General features: G+C 42.6%; 1 protein-coding gene across 4 annotated transcripts in view; it reads left to right on the top strand.

Moving 5' to 3' along the window:
* FLNC (filamin C) overlaps positions 1-21,525 on the top strand; it is a 107,641-nt gene that overhangs the window by 32,025 nt on the left and 54,091 nt on the right. The window lies entirely within an intron of this gene.

The raw sequence follows: 21,525 nt of genomic DNA, 5'->3' as shown, positions 1-21,525 counted from the left end.
AGTAAAGTAGCAATAGCAAAACTAGGTGTGAAAGGCCAAATTCCGTAAACATCCAGACCTGCCCTAACCAGGATGAGGAAGATGTGCTTGCAAATGAAAGTCACCAGCTGGCAATCAGCTGACAGCTGATGAAATAACAGCTGTCAGCTAATTGATGGACCTCTAGTGATTTTCATTTGCAAGCAGGGGCGTAGCAATAGGGGGTGCAGCGGTAGCGACCGCATCGGGGCCCTTGGGCCAGAGGGGCCCCGAAGACCCTCCCTCAACTACAGTATTAGCTCTCTATTGGTCCTGTGCTCATAATAATCACTTCTATAGATAGCTTTGAATAGTGGTAATCATTAACAAGCTATTCCCCATCCCCTTCTTGCTCCTCTGACATTGTAGTTACCATTGGCAGGTTTTGGTGCGCCGTATCAATTGTTATGTATAGAGTGCTTGAGGGGCCCCATTGTAAGACTTGCATCGGGGCCCACAGCTCCTTAGCTACGCCACTGTTTGCAAGCACGTCTTCCTCCTTGGGGCAATGGAGATCCATACATTATAAGAATTTTCCACTGAAACAGATACAACTCTGAATATCTGTGTTGGGCTTGTACCTCTCAGTCCCTTACATTAAAATATATTACAGCATACTTTGTGCCTCTGAAAGCAATAAACATTAGCTGAATGAATGAATGAAATGTTTTTTACATGTTTTAAATTCAAGAAAATAATACATTATCTCTAAGAGGGGAACATTTGATTGAATACTGTATTGTGTGCTGAGAGTTAGATGTGTCCATATTAAAAAAAATCAAGAGACAGTGGTGATGTACTGTGGTATCTCCTGAGATCTCAGCGGTAATTCAGCAATCCTGGACTGGACTGTCTAAAAATCTCTCTGTTATTGTGAGTAAAAAGTTGCAACTCTCACCTGGGTCATATTTATACATTGCGGGGTTCAATGATGATTTGGAAATTACTGCAGTTTAATGCAGGTAGCCAAAGTGACATTTTTTTCTTTAATTAGTCTAGCTGTGGATGTTAAATGAAGCTGCAATCATGCAGCCACTTAAATCACAAATCTGTAAGTAGCCATGACTGGAGTCTGATATTATCCAGTTGAAATCTTAATCATTGAATAGTAGACAATTTTAGTTATTCCTTTGCAGCTTTTCTGGATCACTAGTGGTAACCACTCTGGTGTTTCTTGGAAACCTGTGGAGATATGTTAGGAAATCTGGTGTTGTTATTCCATCTAGCAGTTGTCTTTAAAGGTGATTAGGCTCTTATTCAATCATATGATCTTGCATATGCACATGTAAAACGCATTTTAGTACACCTCATTCATTCTTATGTGTTTAGGCAACATGTAGTATGTGCATTTGAGGACACATTTTCCCACATATCAGTGCAATGCAAAGTGGATGGTGTATGCCAGCTCCTAGGGGTGAATAGTATCCATAGACATATGATGGCAGGTTGGACAAAGATCTCCTCTTTCTATACTTTATACAGGAGCCCTTGGCTGATCTGGGCAGTTGGGGTCATCTGTCGTGCAGTGTCCATGTTGTGAAGGTCTGTAGGATGGAACGCTTTTCACACCATCTACAGCACCATATAGGACCGGTGTAGCAAAAAAAAAAGTAAGCCGTTAAAATCTGACAGGTTTTGTTCTAGTCCATTCCTCATGGGGTGGTTCTCAGTATTTCTGTAATTTTTTTTTCCAAAAGCATACCCTTAAAGTAGATGCTAAATCTAAATGCCAAAACAGTGTGCAAACGAGTAGGGAATCTGGCTGGTATCTTACTATTTGGCAATTTGACTTAGCAACTGCTGTTCAGGAAATGCTTTTGAAAACAAATAAAACCCAGAGAAACCCCCGTGAGGAGATAGACTAGTCCAAAACCTGTCAGATCTGTCAGATTTTAGCTGCTTACTTTTTGTCAGATTTTAGCTGCTTACTCTTTAGTTCTAGTTGTATCTTAATATATGTGTGTGTGTGTGTGTGTGTGTGAGAGTGTGTGTGTGAGTGTGTGTTGTGTGTGTGTGTGTGTGTGTGTGTGTGTGTGTGTGTGTGTGTGTGTGTGTGTGTGTGTGTGTGTGTGTGTGTGTGTGTGTGTGTGTGTGTGTGTGTATACGGTAATCCCGTTTCACAGTGAGCTACTGATTGATGAGAGACATCAGTTTGCCTGTTTTCATATCAAATACCCAATCAGTTTCAGTTCTAGTGTTTTAACTTAACTTATCCAGAACCTGACAATTTGTTTGAAGTGAAATCAGGCAAAGTGGACATTCTTTGAATTAAACCCCAAATCCCCCATGCTTAGTTTGCTGTGTAGGTGAGACACTGTCAGCTGAAAAGGAATGAAGGCTTAACTCTTATAAGTGCAGCACATGACTTCTGATTGGCTTTTCCCCCTGTGTCGTACCCATATGTCAGATTAGTGGCCTAGAGCAGAGTTCCCCAACCCTGTCCTCAAGGCCCACCAACAGTGCATGTATTGTGGAAATCCACAGAGGTAGTTAATCAGCTCTACTGAGACACTAATAACTCCACCTGTGCATGTTTGTGGTTTTCTTCAAAACATGTACTGTTGGTGGGCCTTGAGGACAGGGTTGGGGAACTCTGGCATGTAGCATGACCTGGAAGTGGAGACATGACCCCCCCATCCCCACCAACACAGTGATATAAATCACTGGCCACCTTCTCCTTACCAGTGTAAACATAGCACAGTGATGGGAAGGTGGGTGAGACTTGGAGATGTATGGCTTCACATCCAGATCGGGCTCCTGCAACCGCTCTGACAGTTCATGTTTCCTGGATTATGACAGAGGGGATTACTGTACATTGCTATACTTATGCGGAGGGGGAAGGGATAACACTTAGTGTCAGTACAGGCAATCTTCTACATAGGCCTACATTCACTGTATTACTTTAGTCATCACTAAAGTCAAGCAATCACAATCCTGGTAAAATATGAGGAAAGTGAAACTGCACTCTGGTAACCAATCTCCCATTGGTTACTAGAGATGCAATGAGATGAAAATTATTCTGCATGCAAGGTTTATGCAAATTGTATGCAGCTTAGAATGAAGACAATTAAAAGCACTTCTTGCCAGTTTTGATTGGCCTATTTCCAAACTGCAAAAAAAAAATTGTATGCAAGCCAAAATGATTACCATCTCTATTGGTTAATGAAAACACTCATCCTACTAGAGGACTAATACATGAATAAGCTAACATTTGTAAACAAATGATTGAATGAACGAGCTTTGGGAGATAGAGGGGGTGGAGCTGAGGGCAGCTTTTAGAAGAAAACTCACAATCTGCACACCACTTCATCAAACAATATCTTTGGAATCACTGCTCATTTTCACATGATATTTACGCTACAGATTGTCTCTAATTACATATGTTTTCTTTGTATGCTCAGCATGGATTACCTAGGTTTTGACAAGTATACTTTAAAGTGACATCACTATTTACAAGCAAGGCGTAGAACAATAAGAAAGGATAACGTTGTGTGGGATTGTTTCACTTGCAGTACAAGCAGCACCTGCAGAGTAGCATTTCTATGGACAATCCATGCATGATACATTTATGGGATGCAGAGGGAGACAATACATGAGGGTGATGTCATCATACTTAGCTCAGTGATGGATCTAATTGAAGACTGACATTAATGTACAGAAAAGTATGCTAATTCTCTTGCACATGCAACATCTGGCTCATTTATGCCTGTTATGTTTAGGGTTACATATCCATGGTGTTAACAAACACAGAGTAAATAACCTCAGGCATGTTTCAGTAAGAATGGAAAGCTTAAAGTAATTATTTCAGCACAAATCAACATTCTGGGTATGTACATTATATGTACTTATGCATATCAGAAAAAATATTATATATATACACACACACAAAGTTGTCTGCTTCAGGCAGCTCCATGCCCCAGAGTGCACTCATAGCCTCAGATAAGCATGATGGGACTGTCATCCCATGATCTTTACCAGATAAGGTACACACCCACTAAGTGGTAGTGTGGACAGTCTCATAGAGACTAATGGCTATTGTGATGTGGGAGCAGCAGGACAGAGTACTATGGAACGCTGCAATAACATAGAAGGGGCCAAAAGCTACATACACATGGGGGACAATTGTCCCCCGTTGCATGCGCGCACGCGAACAGGGAGCGACAGCTCCCTGCCGGCGACAGCTGTCCACACGTCTCGCCAGAAAGGCAGAGACGCGCCGGAAGCTGTTTGTGAATGGAGCATCCCCCGGCCTCGGGGCGCGCGCATCATACACACGGGCGACCTGTCACCGCAACACGCGCATGCCACGTGGTTGCGGCGACGGCCGTACCCCGTGTGTATGAGCCTTTAAAGGAGTGATCCAAGCTTTTTTTTTTTAAAAAAAAGATCCACTTACCCGGGGCTTCCTCCAGCCCGTGACAGCCATTCTGTACCCTCGCCACAGCTCCGGTGGACTCTGGTCTTCTCTGCTGGTGCAGTAGCAGAGCTGTGGCGAGGGCACAGGATGGCTGCCACAGGCTGGAGGAAGCCCCAGGTAAGTGGATCTTTTTTTTTTGTAAATGCTTGGATGTATCCTTTAAGGAAGTCTAAAATCTTTTTGCCTCAGCATGCTAACTCTCCTCCTATATTGCTGCATGGTGAATTAAGACAGAGGCCAGGGAAAGGATTTATTTTCTCTTTGTTATTATTACCAGTGGACAGTACATCTGTGCTGTTTCTAGCTTAATTATCCCAAATGTACCCTTTGTAGCAGTAAGCTTTGGGTGCATACACACATCCAACATTGATTTGCCAAGTTTACCACTCCCATGTAGTGTGAGGGACAACAGGTTCTGAATACTATGAACAGATTGTGCAGGTAAGCACTCACACTACATCAAAGTGGTAAAATTGGCTAATTATTGGCCAAATGACATTAGATGTGTGTGTGCATCCTTACGCCTCTTAGTCTAATAGCAATCAGTGTGTGACGGGTGGGGTGGGAGGGATGGGGAGGGGGTGCACTTTAGTGTCTCAGCCTTGGGTGCTGGAGGACCTTGTCCCGGCTCCGGTGTTGAACTGAACAGTTTTAGCATTCCAATTACTATTCCAATTCCAAATTACTATTCCAGGGAATAGTTTGTGGAATTGCTGACATCCCCTTTTTAAATGTATATTTTGTATCCAATCTAAATTATCTTGGGTTAAACCTATAACAAGCAAATGCAATCATTTTGAAGGAATCTGCCTTTTGTTTTCCCGTGAAAATGATCAGCATTGATTGAGTAAACTTGAGGAAATTGGCTGGTACAGAGATCAGGCCATGTCAGACAAGTTAGCTGGGTGGGGGGAGAGTGATGTAGGAGTGGTACTGTGCTGCATCATTTATGACCTACAGAACTACTGTGGCTGTAGAGTAGGTGGTCCCCACTATGACATCTACTGGAGATCTGCTAGGAATTGAAAGTACTTGATGGTTGTTATTTCCTGATGAGTCTCAAAGGAGAAGAATACAAATCGGAAATTACATTCGGCCATTTGGAGCTTTTTAAACTGTTTATAGAAACATGGATACAAGAGGTGGACACAGATAACATGCATCTCCCATAACTGACAGTCAGCTGAAAACACTTCCTGAATTTGCTTGTGTCCAGATGAAATCAGATTGTAAACGTGGGGCTGTTTTTCACACATATTTGAGTCTTCCTAGCCACAGTTTGTCTTTGTGATACTTGGATATGTTTAAAGTACACGTCAATTGTTCGAGCATGCCACAGTCTGTGCCTAATGCAGGCCGACAGGACAATTCTTCCATACACAGTATATAAAACTGCATAGCTGGAATGCTTCAGCTATGTGTAAGTGCTGCCTTACTGAAACCTGGAAAATCACAAAGTAAAAGCAGAGCGATGTATTAATTAGTTGGCTGCTTTCTGTATTTTATAGCAGATAAAGGTGATCTGCTGTTTTTCCTTGTTGCCAGCTAATAAAAATGCCTAGCGAGATGAACAGGAAACATTAACTGTGTGTATGGAAGGATTGCAGCTGTACCTGGAGCTCTATACATCTCCCAGTCCAGCTTACCATCACTGGCTCAAACCAGGACCAAAAACTAGCCATGCACATCACATCCCAACCAGCAAGGCTGTTGTATATACAGTCAGAAGAAATCTTCAATAAAGTGCCCTTTTACATTATCATTTGCTGTGTGCTGTGCTTACGTCAGACTATCAATACAGCCTCACTGGTGCGGTGGGGCTTTTGGTCATTGCACAACACTATTTATTCCTCCTTCGCATATTGGAGTGCTATCTAGGACTCCTTGGAATGATAGAGTTAGGTATCAGGAAGACACATATATCGGGTTGGGTTAGAGTTAGATATTAGGTAGGGGATTATGCTAGGCATTAAGGTCAAGGCTAAGCATTAGAAAGGGAATTGCATTAGGTGGGGAGATCAAGGCTAGGTGCCAGAAAGGTGATTTTAAAGGACACTTGAAGTGAGAGGAATACGGAGGCTGCCATATTTAATTTCTTTTAAACAGTACCAGTTGCCTGGCTATCCTGCTGATCTTTCATGCATCAGTAGTGTCTGAATCACCCATCTGAAACAAGAATTCAGCAAATGCAGTCAGACTTCAGACAAATGTCTGATCTGCCTGCTTGTTTCAGGGTATATGGCTAAAAGAATTGAGGATTACAGGAGAGCCAGGAATGTGCATCATTTAAAAGCAAATAAATATGGCAACCTCCATATCCCTCTCACTCATTAATTGGTTGTGTGAAGGCAAACAAAGGGAGACAAATGCACAAAACTCCATCAAAAACAGCATCACAAAACGGGCATTCTAGATTGTCCGTAACAGGTGATCACAGTCTAAATATTAGCTTTTCTCGCACCAAACCAACAATCATATGTACCTGGATTAGGCAATGAGAAGTTTGGATGTGTAGTGACTGGTTGCAGGCACTGCCATTGTTGCCTTCCCCAAGAGGGGGGAGGGGATTTAGTGATCAGTGCAAGGCTTCTCACCTGTGTGATTAATCAATCTTCATTAGGAGAGATCAGCCAGCTGTCATCTAGCTTACCTATAAGGAATGCTCTGTAGGCTGCTGTTGTCTCGTATCCATGGTGGCTTTCAGTTGCAGTCTTTGTAAACAAGTTATGACTGCATTAGTCAAAAAAGACTGTAAATAATTGATTGTTCATTTTATAACTTTGCATATATGCAATCGGTCATTTTATTGAATTGATTGTGTCAGTAAATGAATGATCGTAACTGTAATGTGTTTTTAGCATGACAGTAGCAATTATGCTTACAGAAAACTTAAAGGACACCTTAAAGAGAAACTCCAACCAAGAATTTAACTTTATCCCAATCAGTAGCTGATACACCGTTTCACATGAGAAATCTATTCCTTTTCACAAACAGACCATCAGGGGGCGCTGTATGACTGATATTGTGGTGAAAACCCTCCCACAAGAAACTCTGAGTACATACTCCTGCCAGTTTCCTGTCTGTGAACATTGCTGCATTGTGGGAAATAGCTGTTTACAGCTGCTTCTAACTGCCAAAAAATCATGCAGCAGCTACATCACCTGCCAACAGTAAAAATGTCACCATGTAATAAATGTCAGAATGTGAATCAGAGATTTAAAAGATTTTACAATGGGCAAACACTTACTAAATCATTTATACGTAATTATTGTAAAAATGAAGCACTTTTTTTTTATTACATTATTTTCATTGAAGTTCCTCTTTAACTGATAACGATATGGAGGCTGCCGTATTTTTTTCCTTTTGAAATATTACCAGTTGCCTGGCGGTTGTGCTGATCTTTCATGCATCAGTAGGTTGGCTGAATCACACACCTGAAACAATCATGTTGCAAATCTAGTCAAAAATCGTATCTGCATGCTTTTCAGGGTCTATGGCTAAACGTATTTGTGACAGAGGATCAGCGGGACAGCCAGGCAGTTTGCGTTGTTTACAAGGAAATAAATATGGCAGCCTCCATATTCCTCTCACTTCAGGTGTCCTTTAACACTAACCTTGCAAGTTAAATGATCCATATCAATGGGCACCTTAAAGTGAACCAGAGGTGTAGATAAACTGATGAGATAAACAATTATATTTGTCCTCCTACTCCTAAAAATGACTTTTTTAGTCATCCCAGGATTTTATTTTATATTTAAACATTTAAAAGTAGATTGAATGTTTTGTTGTCTCTGCTCAGTTGCAGTCTATTAAGTGTCCCTAAATGAAAATACATGAACTATATTGACCCTTTTCTCTCTCCCTCTGCTCTCAGAAATATGTAGAAAAATGTATTCTGCCAGGAAAACTTTTATGGCTGTAATTTGCTTATCAGTGGTGTTTACTATATTCCTGACAAGCTACAAGACAAAATCTGCCACTTCCATCCTTAAAAATTAACTCTTTCAGGCAGCAAAATAAAACCAGTAAAACACCCTGGTTATTAATATGTTTATTACTATACATACACAGTTATCTCATCACGTCACAGGTCGCCTCAGGTACACTTTAACAGATTTCAAATATCCCAAGGATAACTTAGACGTTTATGTAAACATCAACATTTTATTGTATATTTCTGTAATCTTTACCAAGAAAAACATTTTGCATCCAGAAGAATACAATACAGTTTCAAATTTTAGGGAGCCAGCACTCTAATATATAGGCATTCAGAGTAAAAGAGTTTAGATTGAATTAGTGAGTCCTGCGTAAGAGTGAGCTGTGTGGATGGTGCAGAGCAGATAAGCTCATGCCCGTCCCACTGTGAGGAGACATGACAGGTGTCTGTGACACTGAACAGCCTGTCCTCACTGACATGCCTGATATTAAGTGGAAGGGCAAAATGGTCAAAGCAAAACAATGGAAACCTATATAATCTTGTATGTCTCTCTTCTGCGTGTTCTCTGCATGATCTCTAGCATGCTCTTGATCCTAAAGCAGGCAAATCCTAAAGCAAAACAAATATACTTCTATGCTGAAAACATAAGTAGAGGCGTCCTTGATAATATTAACACTGCAAGATGTTATATATATGAGAAGCGTAATGTATTACCTTCTCAGAAAGACAAACCATATATTGATGGAAAGTCTATTGTTTATTCATGCACAGTAGACAACACATTTCATAGGTGTTTGCACGCTTCCTTAGGTCAATACAAGTGCCTAAAAACAGCATGTGCACCAACAGACCTGGGACAGCGAGCAGTGACAGTTATATTCCCGCAGGCTCAGAGGGTGGTTGCAAGTCTTTGCAACCCAACCTCTATTAAGATGAGAGGTCTCAAATGCCAAGTCACAGTGTCCATAGAGTCAATCTTGGGGTACTGGATGGAGGGCTCCACATATATCCAGGTTTTGCCACTCAAAGTTTTTGACATTGTTATTATTGCTATTGTTTATTTATAAAGAAACACAATATTATACTGTGATCCTGACCTTGTGGTATATATAGCTACTCACACACAGCAGAAAAGACATGTTCTCTGGGAGACTTTAGTAAATCTGTTCTATTTACACACTGACAGGTTCACTTTAGGATGCGTCTGTCAATTTTTCTCCAGTTTTAACTCAAGGAAAAGCATCACATGACTTTTGTCCTTTTCACAAATTCACTAAGTAGATATCATATCATGTAACAATACCTTATGTACCTTTTTATAGTATGGGCAACAAGACAGTATTCTCTGTATCTGCGGCAGAAATGGTGACATGTGAGGCCTAGCTGCTATTAATGTTATGGTGACATTTACTTAAAATATTTGAAACATATAAGTGATGTGACCTTCATATAGGATTATTTTTGTTTAAAAACATAGCATCATGTTTATTGTATATGTTTACGTCAGACTGCGTTTTGTTGCGCTGCAGTGTAACTCAGTGCAGATTGGGCAGGGCAGTGAAGTGATCAATTATCTGAAATGAGTCTGTCCTCACTTTCTCTGCTGCCACTGCCAAACACACAGCTGCATACTTATTGTTGGGAACAACAGATGTATTGTCCTCATAACGAATGGCAGGTGTGTACGCACTGCTCCGCAAGTGAAAAAACATGCATTGTGGTAAAATTGAGAGCCAGTGGCGTAGCTAAGGAGCTGTGGGCCCTGATGCAAGTTTTACAATCGGGCCCCCCAAGCACTCTATACATAACAATTGCCACTGCGTACCAAAATCTGCCAATGGCAACTACAGTGTCAGAGGTGCAAGTAGGGGATGGGGAACAGTTTGTTAATGATTATCAATATTCAAAGTATCTATAGAAGTGATTATTATGAGCACAGGACCAATAGAGAACTAATACTGTACTTGAGGGAGGGCCCTTAGGGGCCCCCCTGGCCCAAGGGCCCCGATGCAGTCGCTACCTCTGCACCCCCTATGAATTGCTATGTATAGAGTGCTTGGGGGCCCCATTGTAAAACTTGCATCGGGGCCCATGACTCCTTAGCTACACCACTGAGTGTGAGCATCAATATTCAAAGTAATGAGTGGTGCATCGCCATGCTTTAATTACTCATCTGAAAATGCTACACAATGCATATAGTTTAAACGGGCCTTTATGGGATGAGGTGTGGATGTACGATGTAATCGGAGACGTCAGAGAGGGTCAGGAACCTATATATAAAATTACACTTTATGCAAGTAGTGGTAGTTCAGTGACCAGTTAATATACTGTAGATTAACCTCCCTGGCGATAAGCCCGTGCTGAGCACGGGCTATGCTGCGCAGGAGGATTTCTCAGGCCCTGCCGGGCCGATTTGCATTTTTTTTTTTGCAACACGCAGCTAGCACTTTGCTAGCTGTGTGTGCACTCTGATCGCCGCCGCTCCGCGCTGATTAGCCGCCGCCGCTTGCCGAGCCGCCCCCCCCCCCCCCCAGACCCCATGCGCTGCCTGGCCAATCAGTGCCAGGCAGTGCTGAGGGGTAGATCGGGTCGGGACTCCCAATGATGTCACGACGTCGATGACGCCATGGCGACGGGGGAAGCCCTCCAGGAAATCCCGTTCTTTGAATGGGATTTCCTTAAAGAGAATCTGTACTCTGAAATTCTTACAATAAAAAGCATACCATTCTATTCATTATGTGCTCCTGGTCCCCTCTGTGCTGTTTCTGCCATTCTCTGCTGCAAACCTGGCTTGTAATTGCCAGTTTTAGGCAGTGTTTACAAACAAACTAACCAGCTTCTAATAGGCTCAGCTAAGCAGAGTGTGTTAGTCACACAGAGCCTGCAGGGGGTGTGTACAGCTTCTAGCTAATCACAAGCAGCCCTGCACATTCCAGTCTGACTGCCTCAGCCTGACTGTGCCGACTATAGAGAGAAGATTAGATCATATAACAGAGATAACACAGCTACTGTGCAATTAGGAAAAGCTGCAGTAAGCCAGACCACATTAGAAAAGGCATAGGAACTTATAGCATAGAAGAAATAAAGATAAACAATTTGTTACAGAGTCTCTTTAACGAAGATCGCCGGAGGCGATTGAAGAGGGCGGGGGGATGCCGCTGCACAGCGGCTATCATGTAGCCAGCCCTGGGCTCGCTACATGATTTAAAAAAAACAAAAAAAAACTGCTCTGCTGCCCCCTGGCGGTTTTTAATAGACCACCAGGGAGGTTAAGCCACATCATATGGTTGCTTGATAGAATGGGTTTTTATGTTATGTTTGAAGATTACTAAGGATTGAGAGATTCAAAATTATTTAGTGGGGGAGTTCCAGGGAAGGGGTGGGGCACTTAAGAAATCCTGTAAAATGTTATTTAATAGATTAGGCTGGGACCACACTTGCTTAAAACTGCATGTGATTTTGTAAATGTGCACGTTCATTCGGAAGACTGCAATCTTTCTACCATAATTCCGATACATTTAAAAATGGAGTGTAAAAAGTATGTCAAGAACGTTAAAACTCGCTCTAAATGCATAAAATCATCCATGGTAAACCAGGACCATTTTCTGTTGATGCACGTGTGGCCCCAAGCCATGGTCATTCCATCTGTGTGTAGAGAATGTATGAAATATTACAACTGCACTATTTGCCATTAAAAAAATAAATAGTGGCCCAAGTTAAATGGTATACAAAAATTTGTCTGCTTTTTAAGTAATTATATTTCACAGGGCAAATAACCCCAGGTTAGTATGGGATGGTTGGTTTCATAAAGACCCAGCTTGCAGCACTCAGAAACAGTGACATTCCTGTGCGCAAAAATTCATATATTTCTAAAAAAGAACATTTATTGAATGCAGAGCTCCCAATGGGACAATGTAATGTATGTATTGTTTGTTTATATACTTCCATTGATTTACATCATATGTTTGCTATCAACTAGAGGCCAGGGAATAGGGCTATAGGATGAAAGATCAGTGCACAGCGAAAACATATGGTATCCCATACCAACCGCTTGTTTGCTCACAATCATTTCTGATTGGTCGGAAAGAGTTAATACCTGATGCTTTACCCCAAACAGATGCTTTATCACCGTCATCTCATTATCACTGTAAATGATAGTTTAGGAATGGATCACCATAGAGACAAATAGCAAGTCTTTTCATAGGCCTGGTGCACACCAAGCGTTTTTGGTAGCGTTTTCAAAAATGCTGCCGCTTGTGAAAACGCTTGGCTAATGTATCTCAATGGGATGGTGCAAACCAGCGGTTTGAGGTTTTTAGCAAACAGCAAACGTGGCTCCTGCAGCATTTTTGCGGTTTGCAGATGCGTTTCTGCGTCAATGTAAAGTATAGGAAAAGCTCAAACTGCTCTGAAAAACGCTAGATCAGATTGGTTGTACAGGCGTTTTTGTTACAGAAGCTGTTCAGTAACAGCTTTACTGTAACAATATTTGAAATCTGCTACACAAAAACGCTCCAAAAACGCTAGGCATGTTTAGAAAACCTCTCTAAACATGCCTAGAATCGCTCTGAAAATCAGCTTCAAAACCTCTAGTGTTTTGCAGATCTGCTAGCAGTTTTTGGTGTGCACTGGGCCTTAGTTGATATTTGCATTTTGCACATGATAGTTTCTCAGCCTTTGAGTTGGTTACAATGAGGATAGAGGGTGTCACCAGGCACCTACTAGGAGGCTTGTATCTCTATAGTAGTTGCTACAGGGTCAAGTGCCTACAGGTTTCCTTCAAATTTATCTAAAATAGGGTCATACATACCGGCCCTCCCATCCACCTCATCTCTCGTGATATATGTGACAGGAACAGACCACTGACAATTGGCCAGTAGGATCAGCTTGATGTGTGAGTAAGGGGCAGGCACAATTTATGGTGTGCAATGTGTGGCCTGTAACGATCATAGCTTGATTGTTAGGATGACACTGCGTGAACAAGCACTATACAGACATGTCACTCGGGTATAGCAGAATGGTGTGTACTGTTCAGTGGAGAGAGGAGGCGGCTGTGGCAGGTGCGGTGAGTGCAAGAACAATATGCTCATTCTGCACTCATTGGTCACTGTTTCTGGTTTGGGGAGGCTCCTGTTCTGCTGCATAGCCACAGCTTGAATCGCTAAGCTGCACAATGCATGGCTAGAGTGATTTGGTTGCGTGCTGCAGAAATCTGCACCGCAGTGCAATCTGGACGGCACTCTATTGAATAGATAGGCAGTGTATCCCTGTGCAGTTTGCATGCAGCTGCAGCTTCGGACTGGAGTTTCTTAGTGGAAATAGGCCCTAAAGGAAACACAGCTTCATTAAAGAGAACCCGAGGCGAGGTTCTAACAACGAAATCCCCATACAGAGGCTGAGTCTGCCTATAGAGCCCAGCCTCTGTTGCCATTCAGATTCCCCCTAAGCCCCCCCTGCGCTCTGCGAGACCCCATAAATCACAGCCACGCTGTGCGGGCTGTGTTTACCTCCTCCTGTCAGTCTCGGCGCTCCCCCGCCCTTCCTGCATCGCTCCGGTATGGGGATTCCGTTGTTAGAACCCCACCTCGGGTTCTCTTTAAGTCAGGTGAGGAAAATGACTTTATAAGCTGACATCTACATCTTGAGCCAGAACAAGGTCCACCAGCACCCAAGGCTGAGACACCAAAGTGCGCCCCTCCATCCCTCCCACCTCAGCTGTCACACACTGATTGCTATTAGACTAAGAGGGCCACAGAGCCCACAACCTCCCCAACACCTTAATATCTAGTTATCTGGCTTGCAGTCACTGCCATGTATCCCCTTTTCTTATTTCTTTCTGCTTCATACTTAATTAGGAATGACAGCTGAATGAATTCTGCGCCCCCTCCTACACTGCGCCCTGAGGCTGGTGCCTCTCCAGCCTATGCCTCGGCCCGGCCCTGTCTACATCAGCAATTTACAATCTGTAGATACGTCACTAACCTTCGCTCTGAGGGACTCACAATCTCATCCTTACCATAGAAATGGTCTAGTGTTCCTATTATAGCCAACAGCCAACTTTTGATGGAAGCCAATGGACCTACCAGTATGTTTCGGGGTGTGCAAGGGGAAACTGGAGTGCCTGGGGGAAACTCATGCAAACACAGGGAGAACATACAAACTATTTGCAGATAGGATGAGAATGCATGGCAGCCAGATCTTGAATACTTCATACTTTGAGGAGTGCTTCAAGTGAACAGACTGCAGTGTATTTTTAGTTTGTAAGAGGAAACCCATGCAAACAAATGGCAAAATACAAACTCCATCCGCTCATCTATAAACTCACTGCTATTTTGTGCAGCCTCCAAATTCTGTTATGTTATCAGAGACAAGCTAATATATATATAAATGGGCTCATCCTTTCTGGCTGGCTGATGGCTTTTGTATCAGTTTACAGATAAAAATGTAAAGCTCTGGTATTTATATTGATAACTGTATATTTATATATGACCCACTCTCTGAAGTGGTTATTTATACTCCTTAAAACATACACAAAGAATGCATTCCAATCCATCTTTACAGACAGATGGCAATACACTATATATAAAGAAATGACTGTAAGAACATGCATGGAGAGACAAGATGACATCTAGAAGCAGCAAAATATCTGCAGCTAAAATAATCACATGAATGCTAATTTATCTATACCTTCCAAAGAAGACTGAAGGAGTTGCCCACAGCAATCCTCCAGAATCTTCATTTCATTTTACAAATGTTTCTTCTCTAACCTTTCAGCAGTCTATTGTCTCTTTAACCCAGGCGATGGTTCCAAACTCTCCAAACTGTTCCAAACTCTCCAAAACTATTTTTAATACACATGGGTCAGGTTTGGTGGATAATACAGTTCACCAATGTTCTTCAGGCTTTTCAGCTTTGGAAAACTATACTACATTGCAGGGCAGTTTCTAGGCTAAATTGCACCCAGGGCGAGGGTGTAAAAATTGCTCCCCCTTCCCCCCCCCCCCCCCCCCCATGGACTTGCGAACCCTTACTGTTTAGAGACAGTAACACAGCCACAGGTCACAAGTAGATCTGCCTACTTACTAGTGACCAGCCGCTCATCCAGGAGGAAGCAGGGACCAGGAAAACACACAGGCGAAGAGAGCCCGGAAAGCCGACTCCTCCATGAGCGCTGCACACTGACAGCCTGCAGTACCGCTACAGGACATCAGGTGTCATCACGCAGTGGTGACATGAAGATGCCTTGACGTTGGATATAGGCTGCCGCAGGGCGCTCAGGAGGAGTCAAGGAAGGTGATCGCACTGGTAATCTTCTTTCTTCTTCCATTTGGCTGCACTGTGTGTCACCAGCTCCCTAGCGGTTATGTCCTTCTGCCTGCGCCCCCCCCCCCCTTCTTCTCCTGGCCGCAATAGCAGCATAGGGAGCGATATACAGGCTGGGAACGCGAACAATCACTCGCGTTCCCATGCCTGTCGGCCGGTGACGGCGAAACCGGAAGTGCTCGCCGGCGGGTCCTGGGACATCGGAGCGGAGCTGCGAGGGCACCGATCGTCTGCAGGGGGCTGAGGGAAGCCCCAGGTGAGTTCATCTCATTTTTTGGGGGTGACTTTAGGTTCACTTTAAGCAGTACCATTTTCCTGGCTGTCCTACTGGTCCTCTGCCTTTTAACCTCTTGACGACCAGCTAACGCCGATTGGCGTAAACTGGTCGTCTGCGGGTTACCATTTCCATGTCAGTTCACGGAGGGTGTCTCCGTGAACAGCCGGAGAGCCGCCGATCGCATCTCTCCGGCAAAATGTAAACAGGCGGGGAAGAAATCCCCGCTGTTTACATCATACGGCGCTGCTGCGCAGCAGCACCGTAAGGCAGATCGGCGATCCCCGGCCTCTGACTGGCCGGGGATCGCCGGCATATGATAGGCTGAAGCCTATCCTTCAATGCGCAGGACGGAACTCCGTCCTGCGCATTACGGAGAGAGGGAGGGAGGGAGGTAAAAAGGAAGAGGGCGGAAATGGCTGCGGAGGGGGGCTTTGAGGAGCCCCCCCGCAAAACGCAGATGGCCGGCGGCGATCAGACCCCCCCAGCAGGACATCCCCCTAGTGGGGAAAAAAGGGGGGTAGTCTGATCGCCCTGCTGCACTCCTGATCGGTGCTGCGGGCTGCAGAGCCCCCGCAGCACCGATCAGTGAAAAATCCATTGGTCGGCAAGTGGTTAATACATTTAGCCATAGCCCGTGAACAAGCATGCAGCAGATCAGGGGCTCGATTCACAAAGCGGTGCTAACCCAGTTAGAGACTTTAGGCATGATAACCATTTTTATCATGCCTAAACTCAGTTTAGGCATGATAAGTTTAGGCATGATAAGTTTAGGCATGATAAGTTTAGGCGTGATAAGTTTAGGCATGCTAAGTTTAGATAAGTTTAGATCGCATGCAAAGTCCCGCACGCAAAGCAGCGCCATTAAACTCTATGCGAAGTGCACCAGACTTTGCTAGCGCAAAACTTTTGATCAGCTGTGCACTGCGGTGGTAACCAAGTTGGTTCTTAAACTTATCACGCCTAAAAACTTATCACACCTAAACTTATCATGCCTAAACTTATCACACCTAAACTTATCACACCTAAACTTATCACACCTAAACTTATCACACCTAAACTTATGCCTAAACAGAGTTTAGGCGTGATAAAGGGCTTTTCACCACGGTGCTAACTGTTAGCACCGCTTTGTGAATCAGGCCCCAGGTGTTTCTGACATTAATGTCAGATCTGATAAGTTTAGCTGCATGCTTGTTTCTGGTGTTATTCAGACACTACTGCAGCCCACTAGATCAGCAGTGTGGCCAGGCAACTGGTATTGTTTAAAAGTAAATAAATATGGCAGCCTCCATATTCTTCTCACTACAGATGTCTAACATATTAGTTGGAAATGCTCACACATAATCTGAACTCCTGAGTAAAACAACACAATTTAGAAACTACTGTATATTAAGACGTTATTCTTCTTAGAAGGGCTGTGTAGGTTTTTTTTTTACTACTGTCTGTGTCCCCACTGGAGAGCATTCCCACCATTTCCTGTTCTGGGGCTATGCATGGACTTCCTTGGTGATATTATGACCCATAATGACTGTTCCTGGAGACATAATGGGACCACAATAACAAGGTATAAATAATTTGAAAGTTATACACTTCACTGAATTCTACCTCCATTATACTGGCATCATCAGACTAACTTAGGCTCAATCTGGCAACTTGTAAATTGCTTCCTGGCTTTCTGTATAAGGGGATGGGGAACAGTTTGTTAATGATTTGTTAAAGCATCTATAGAAGTGATCATTACCAGCACAGGACCAATAAAGAGCTAATACTGCGGTTGAAGGAGGGCCCCTTGGGGCCCCATTGACCCAAGGGCCCCAGTGCTGTCACAACCTCTGCAACCCCTATTGCTATGCCACTGAGCGACGTCATTGTTATCTTAGAGCTGGGTTTCGTCATATGTATACACATGTAGATGGACAGATGTATACACACAATATGTATGAGCATTTAGATGGACAGTATAAACACAGTATGTATGTGGAAGGACAGATGTATATACACAGTATGTATGTATGTGGATGTGAATGGACAGATGTATACACACAGTATGTATGTATGTGGATGTGAATGGACAGGTGTATATACACAGTATGAATGTATGTGGATGTGAATGGACAGATGTATACACACAGTATGTATGTGCATGTAGATGGACAGTATATATGGATGTGGATGGACAGATGTATACACACAGTATGTATGTGCATGTAGATGGACAGTATATACACAGTATGTAAGTAGGTGTAGATAGACAGATGTATACACACAGTATGTATGTGCATGTAGATGGACAGTATATACACAGTATGTAAGTAGGTGTAGATAGACAGATGTATACACACAGTATGTATGTGCATGTAGATGGACAGTATATACACAGTATGTATGCAGATGTGGATGGACAGATGTATACACACAGTATGTATGTGCATGTAGATGGACAGTATATATGGATGTGGATGGACAGATGTATACACACAGTATGTATGTGCATGTAGATGGACAGTATATACACAGTATGTATGCAGATGTGGATGGACAGATGTATACACACAGTATGTATGTGCATGTAGATGGACAGTATATACACAGTATGTATGGATGTGGATGGACAGATGTATACACACAGTATGTATGTGCATGTAGATGGACATTATATACACAGTATGTAAGTAGGTGTAGATGGACAGATGTATACACACAGTATGTATGTGCATGTAGATGGACAGTATATACACAGTATGTATGCAGATGTGGATGGACAGATGTATACACACAGTATGTATGTGCATGTAGATGGACAGTATATACACAGTATGTATGCAGATGTGGATGGAAAGATGTATACACACAGTATGTATGTGCATGTAGATGGACAGTATATACACAGTATGTATGGATGTGGATGGACAGATGTATACACACAGTATGTATGTGCATGTAGATGGACATTATATACACAGTATGTATGCAGATGTGGATGGACAGATGTATACACACAGTATGTATGTGCATGTAGATGGACAGTATATACACAGTATGTATGGATGTGGATGGACAGATGTATACACACAGTATGTATGTGCATGTAGATGGACAGTATATACACAGTATGTATGCAGATGTGGATGGACAGATGTATACACACAGTATGTATGTGCATGTAGATGGACAGTATATACACAGTATGTATGGATGTGGATGGACAGATGTATACACACAGTATGTATGTGCATGTAGATGGACAGTATATACACAGTATGTATGCAGATGTGGATGGACAGATGTATACACACAGTATGAATGTGCATGTAGATGGACAGTATATATGGATGTGGATGGACAGATGTATACACACAGTATGTATGTGCATGTAGATGGACAGATGTATACACACAGTATGTATGTGCATGTAGATGGACAGTATATACACAGTATGTATGCAGATGTGGATGGACAGATGTATACACACAGTATGTATGTGCATGTAGATGGACAGTATATACACAGTATGTATGGATGTGGATGGACAGATGTATACACACAGTATACATGTTCATGTTAGCATTTTTAAAGTGAGAACACAGAACTTTTCCAAAGTGTATTTACTAAATAGATGGAATGTTCATGGCCGGACTTTATGTTTACATTTAATGTGAAGAGGCAGATTTTAATTATCGGTATTATGAACAACATATGTCTGCTTTGGCAAAGCATAAAGATAACGGTATAATGAAATGTATTGTTCTGATCAGAAATGAGTGCATAGGCAGACTGGAAAGAACAGCCCCGCGGTATAAAGCCTTACTTCATGCAACTGGATTTCATAAAGAATGAGAAGTGGGAAAAGGCTATACATTTTATGCACGCCATGCCGGCCTACCGTACCGGTTGTTCCCTGCCAAGTACATTAAATGTCACATAAGCCTAACCCTGTAAACAATGCCTATACTAATCTATCTCTGAATCCACTTGAAACTATACGCCTCTATGACCTAACCTAACCCTAATCTGCCATTAACTGTCCTCAAAAGCTTAACACTAACCTTCCTCAGTCATGTCAACAGCAAACATACAGTATATTACTAATATATATATAGGGCCCAGATGAATGCAGTGCCCAGATGAATCCTTCTGCAGGATCCTGACCTACAAATGTCTAGGGCCTTACAAAAGAATCATTTTGGGGGGTATCGGACACCACCAGTAACTACAGCTCTGACCACACCCAGCCCATGGTGCCCAATGAAAGATAATTCTGACACTAGTGTTACTAGTGAGGACATCAGATTATCTGTCATTTTTCTAGGGCAGGGAAGAAAATGTGCATCTGATCGATTGGTACTGTCTACAGCTCTCTAAAGTTAGAATTCGTATTAGTTAACATGACTACATGCTGCCTCTGCTAGACAGACATTCTGAATGTGTAGCTGATTGTTTGATTTGTTGGGTCCATTTGACACATCAGTGGCCTGATAAAATATCATCCATTTTTTTAAGTAAGTATATTAGCAAAACTGTAGCAGGCAATCACACATTTTCCTATTTTCACCACTTAATTTTCTATGTGTTGCAGTGTTGTTCAGGTTTCATGGTGCAATTTTGAGGTTTTCTGATGATTCGTCAAAAAATAAAATAAAAATGCAAAAACAAAATCGCTGTGAAATTTTCTTGCACTCACATTACATTTAAGGACACCTGAAGTGAGAGGGTTATGGAGGCTTGCATTTTTTATAAACTATACCATTTGCCTGGCTGTCCTAATGATCTGCTGCCTCCAATACTTTTACCTATAGACCCTGAACAAAGCATGGAGATCAGATGTTTGACTGAAGTTTGACTGGATTTGTCACATGCTTGTTTTAGGTGTGTGATTCAGACATAACTGTTGTCAAAGAGGTCAGCAGGACAGCCAGGAAACTAGTATTGCTTAAAAGGAAATAAATATGAAAGCCTCCATGTAACTCTCACCTCAGGTGTCCTTCAACCCAAATGCAAGTGCAGGGGAAAAAAACAGCATGCACTACAAATTGAGTTGCACTGCAATTACAGTGATAATGATGGCATCCTTGTGCAGATAAATTGCATGCAATCCAACTTTCAGATTGAAACACTGACAGTTGGAAAGGGACCTGAAATGTATCAGAAAGAAGGTGTAATGTTGCCCCTGCATAGTGGTAGAAGGCTTAGTGGATACTTTTGGCACGGATCTCCCCTTCCGCCTGGCATCCTGGGACACAGCTGTCACTCTACTCTCCTGTCCCCTTCATGAGGCTGCTGCTGGGGACAGGAAAAGTTACAGCCAGTGACACAGCGAATAGCAGCGATCATTCCAGAAAGCCAACTTCAGAAAGCAAAAGTATTCTGGGTAATAGAGCATTGAATACATGTTCCTGGACAGTGGCTTATGAGTTATAAAAAAAGATCAAGGATTTTTAATAAGATGACGGAGAAGCTGGATATTTGTATTTATTAAGCTGTAATTCATATAGTATTATGGTTTGTTAACCCCTATGGCTTTGTAAGTAGGTCCAGCTGATTAAAGGGTAACCCCAC

Source organism: Hyperolius riggenbachi, chromosome 3 (genome assembly GCF_040937935.1).
Source record: "Hyperolius riggenbachi isolate aHypRig1 chromosome 3, aHypRig1.pri, whole genome shotgun sequence".
Classification (NCBI taxonomy): Eukaryota; Metazoa; Chordata; class Amphibia; order Anura; family Hyperoliidae; genus Hyperolius; species Hyperolius riggenbachi.
The sequence above is the reverse complement of the archived record's forward strand: the minus strand, read 5'-3'. Positions and strand labels throughout refer to the sequence as shown.